A 5473-nucleotide genomic window follows, 5' to 3' on the forward strand; every position below is an offset into this window, starting at 1 on the left:
TACCATCCTGAATTCTAACAACAACAACAACAACAACAACAACAACTTGCATTTTAAAGGCCATTTTCCCTACTAGAGCAGGGGTTAGCCTTGCGGTCCCCATGACAATCTTCTCCATTTTGCCCTATTTTCTGCATCTCTCCTTGTTAACCCCCTTGCCCACATTTCTTCTTCCACCATCTTTAGCCAAGTCTTTGTCAGTCTTCCCCGTCCTCTACTTCCTTCTACATTCATTTCCATCACTCTTGTCAACCAGTCACTTTCATCCTTCCTCAACACATGACCAAACCATCTCAACCTGTTCCTCTTCACAGCATCAATCAAAGGCTCTATTCCCATCATCTTTTGCAATTCATCATTTGTCTTTCTCTCTCTCAACGATACTCCGCACATCCGTCGAACCATTCGCATTTCCAGCCTTTCCAACCTTCGTTGCTGCTCTACGTTCATTACCCATGTCTCGCTCCCATAAATCAAAACACTTCTCACACATGCAGCAGCACCTTTCCCTTCAGCTTCAACGACACTCCCCTCATCATCAGCACGCCACTCAGTTCCCGAAACTTCTTCCATGCACATCTCACTCTAGCAACCGTTGCCGAGTCTGATCCACCTTCTCCATTCAGCATGTCTCCGAGGTAGCAAAATGTTTTCACACCTTCCAGCTTCATGCCGTCTCCAAGATCCAACTCAACATTTCCTCCATCTGCAGCTCCCTCTGTGCACACCTTACATTTGAATGTAGCTGCCACACTGGTTAATGACCCTCTCAGACCACTACATTTTTGATGAACCCACTCATCGCACATTGTATGGAGTTCACTCCGACACCCTTCCTACACACAGCACAGGGCCACTTCCCAGTTCTTTCCACCTCCCCACATGCTTTACCACTTGCCATCACCTTCGTCTTTCCGATATTCACCTTCAGACCTTTTGTCTCCATACATTCCTTCCACTTGTTCATCTTTTCCTTCAGTCTATCCATACTTTCCGCAATCAACACCAGATCATCTGCATACAACAACTCCCACGGTAAACCCTCCTTTACGTTCTGAGCCAGCACCTCCATCACAGCTACAAATAGTAGTGGACTTAGTACTGACCCCTGATGCACTCCCACCTTCACCTCAAACTCACCACTTTTCCCGTCCTTCGTCCTTCCAGCTGTGCGCGCTCTTTTGTACATTGCCATCACTACTCTGATCAACCATTCCTCCACTCCTAACTTCCTCAATGCCCATGTCAATACTTTGCGTGGAACCCTATCGAATGCTTTCTCCAGATCAACAAACCCAAGAAACAACTTCTTCCTCTTCTCCATGTACTTCTCCTGCAACTGCCTCACAATGAAAAGCGCGTCTGTCGTTCCTCTTCCTGGCATAAATCCAAACTGCATTTCGTCGATCCTGATCCTGAATTCTAACCCTAAACAGAATCCTTGCACACACTGTTATCAACACTGCTTCCTCAACACTGCCTGCACTCGCTGCTCCCGCAACACTGTCGGCACTCGCTGCTCCCGCAACACTGCCAAAACGTTACTTTATCATAAAAGTTACGTGACATAGATGTGTGTGCTCTTTTTGATAAATGTGATATGGGATTTTGGGTGCCATTTACTGGAAAATGCCATTTGCACCTCACAATGCATTCAACCAAAATTTAACCACTAACTATATTTATATCACAAGTCAATCTTCCTCCTCTGTTATGATTTTGTTTTTTCTACAATCATATATATATATTGTTGCGGTTTTTAGAAACCTTCACTTTGTAAATTTTTGTAATATTCCCTTATAAATAATCCCCTGTAAATATCCCCATTTTTCTAACGTTAAAGATAGCACCCTAGCTAGGTCATATTGCAACACGTAGGACACCTTAGGATCTCTATAGATATCTCATTAGTATGTGTGTAATTAAGGCTGTGTTCCCAATAGTTTGAATCTACGTTGCATCAATCAAATAAGATAGGCCCCTACAGCTCCCTCAGCAGAGTGAGAGTGCTTTTCTACGACCCGTGCAAACGCCATTACGCACGCGGTCATCCGAGGAAAAATGGGGGAGGAGTAATCCCAGCGCCAAGAACAAGGCGTGACCCTGTCAACGTCTCGTCGAAGGGCGGATCGGTGAGCTCTGAAAGCCAATCAACACCGAGGTGAGCTCACCGGTGGGCGCGTCCGAGGAGCCGGCGGCTTGATCCGGAGACGCCCCATAAAAGCGGCCGCGAGGGACTGCTTAGACAGATGAGTGAGATGAGCACTACAGCGACAAGAGAAGTTCGAAAGAGAGGTCGATAAGCGTCAAAGGAGTTCGGTGGTGTGGTGATCAGCATTGACTTATTAAGTACGCAGGAGCCCAGTTTCCCCCGAGATATATCGGCATTGGCCGACCGCGTGCAAACGATACGTGAAGCTGCCGCCGGGTTTTCACCTCAAGCCGGAGCGTGGACCGGAGCCTGACCCGAGTGAACCTGGAGTGGACCTCGACGCCTGTGCAACCTGCCTGGACCTTCTCCTCCTTTCCTGCCATTCCATCCCTTTTCGTGTAAGTGTGTTCGTTCTGTCCTGGGCGTTTGCTAAGTAAGACTGTATAAGGTTGCCCTGTGTCCTGCTTCTTCTTCTTCTTCTTCTTGTATATTCTTTGCCTTTCGTTTCCTCTTCATTTATTGTACATAATTAATGAACCTGTGTTCTTCCTTTACCCTTTTTGATTAATTCTCACCTGATCGCTTGCGTCCTGTCCCCAATTGAGTACCTGTGGCACGATTTGGCCAACCGCTTTTAATCGGGTTTAGTCTTTTGTTAACGGCCCGGGTCGCAGCTCGCCTCGCTCGGCGTATCCATCAACGCTGCGGCTCGGGTGGGAGTATCTCCTCGCTTACCGCCAGTCCTAGTAAGCAGGTATTTGGGACTTCCTTGACTAATGACCCTGGCTACGGCCGACCAGAAGTGACATCATACTTCCAAGGACTGGGGGATCGGCCAGTGCAAAAGACAAGGGGTTAACCCCCCCTTTGTAAGGGGAGTGCCGACCCGAGATCCGTAACAATATCTATATATATATTGTTGCGGTTTTGAGAACCCTTTACTTGTAAATACTTGTAAATAATTCTTGTAAATAATTCCCTGTAAATATTCCCATCTTGTAAAGGTCAAAGGTCGCACCCATAGCTAGTCCACGAGCAACACGTAGAACACCATAGGAACTTGTAGTTATTTCCTTAGTCTCTGTTTAGTCAAGGCTGTGTTCCCAATAGTTGAATCTGCGTTGTATTAATTAAATAAGAGTAGGTCCCCTTTTCAATTATCCCTCAAAACCCTTTTCAATTATCCCTCAAAACCCACTTCGATGGGGGAATCCATCCCACACCCTATTTGGCATCCCTCTCTGTGTTACATTTGGCTACCAGCAGCGTTTGCTGCTCCTGACTTGGTTCCTTTAGCCGGAGTGGCACTTTGGCCACCAGCAGCGCTGCTGCTCCTTGATGGGTTGTTTAGCTGGAACCAGCCAAGATGCCACGAGGTAGGCCTGAGAGAGGGAGCGGGGAGCGGTGGTCGAGACCGGCAGCGTTGGGGGACGGTAAGGGCCACCAGCCAATCAGAGCTGAGAGGTGATGGCGTCAGAGGGCATGGTGAGAAGATTTTGGTGAGTTCCAGAAGGTTCACGGGGCGGGCCTATATAAACCGATGCGCAAAGCCCTTTGAGAGAGAGAGAGGAGAGAGAGAGGAGAGAGAGAGGATTTATCCAGAGAGGAAGGACTTATTTATGAAGGACTGATCCAGGAGCGCACCTTTGGCAGAGAGGAGAGAGAGAGGGCACGAACTGCGCGGGCAGGGCTCGATTGTTGTGACATTATTGTACGGCGCTGACGAACTGCACATACGGGCTGTGAAGGACTACCGCCCCGCCATTAATAAGGTCCGATCGCGCGCGCCAACGCTACGCGCTCGCTGCCTGCCAGGGTTTCCCGCCACGACACGTCTACTCCTGGAGCCGGACCTCGACGCCCCACCATCTGCCTGGACCCTTCTCTTCCTACCATTCCTATCTCCTGTGTAAGTCTGTTTGTTCTGTCCGGGGTGTGTTAAGTAAGACTGTGTAGATAAGATTGCCCTGTGTCTTTTGCTCCTCTTCTTGTACATTCTTTCCTTTCGTTTCCTCTTTAATAATTATTGTGAATACATTCCTGTGTTCTTCCTTACTTTTGTTTCCTCTGTCCGATCGTCTTCATGTTTTCTCCATTGAGTACCTGTGGCATGATTTGGCCAACCGCTTGAATCGGGTTTAGTCTTTTGTTAACGGCCCGAGTCACGGCTCGCTTTGCTCGGCGTCTCCATCAAGCTGCGGCTCGGGCGGAAGTTATCTCCTCACTTTACGGTCGGGTTAGTAAGCAGGTATTTGGGACTCCATTGACCAATTACCCTGGCTAATACCGACCGGAAGTGACGTCATAATTTCCAGGATCGGGGAACGGCCAGCTTAAAGGACAAGGGGATTAACCCCCTCTTGGTAAGGGGAGCGCCGACCCCGAATCCGCAACAATATATATATATATATATATATATATATATATATATATATATATACATATATATATATATATACACATAAATATATATATATATATACATATATATATATATATACACATACATATATATACATACATATATATACATATATATATATATACATACATATATATATATACATATATATATATACACATATACATATACATATATATATATATATACATATATATATATATATATATACATATATATATATATATATATATATATACATATATATATATATATATATATACATATATATATACATATATATATATATATACATATATATATATACATATATATATACATATATATATATACATATATATATATACATATATATATATACATATATATATATACATACATATATATATATATATATATATACATATATATATATACATACATATATATATATATACATATATATATATATATACATATATATATATATACATATATATATATACATATATATATATACATACATATATATATATATACATGTGTATATATGTATGTGTATATATATATATATGTCGAGATCATGCCTTTTATTGTGCCTTATGTAATTGTGGTTTGCATTTAATAGTGGTTGCTTTGTGAAAAGGATTAAGCTTACTATGTTCCCTCTTGTTTTGAACTATGTTTTATTGTCCAACTGTGCCAAAAAATGTAGAAAGATAGTGAAACCGCTTGCTCTGTTAGACCCCCTCGTGAAAACGCATCTGTCTGTCCTTGACCAAAAGCCAACATGGAAGATAAGTTTTGAGAATGTCACGGTGCTCTTTCTCCCTCCCGCATCTTGCCCTTTGCTCATGCCAAAGAAGATAGGTTCTCGGGGGGAGATGTCGAGCCAGTTTTTCCTTTGTCCGTGCTCATTT

This window comes from Myxine glutinosa, chromosome 1 (assembly GCF_964187855.1).
Source record: "Myxine glutinosa chromosome 1, kmMyxGlut1.1, whole genome shotgun sequence".
Taxonomy (NCBI): Eukaryota; Metazoa; Chordata; class Myxini; order Myxiniformes; family Myxinidae; genus Myxine; species Myxine glutinosa.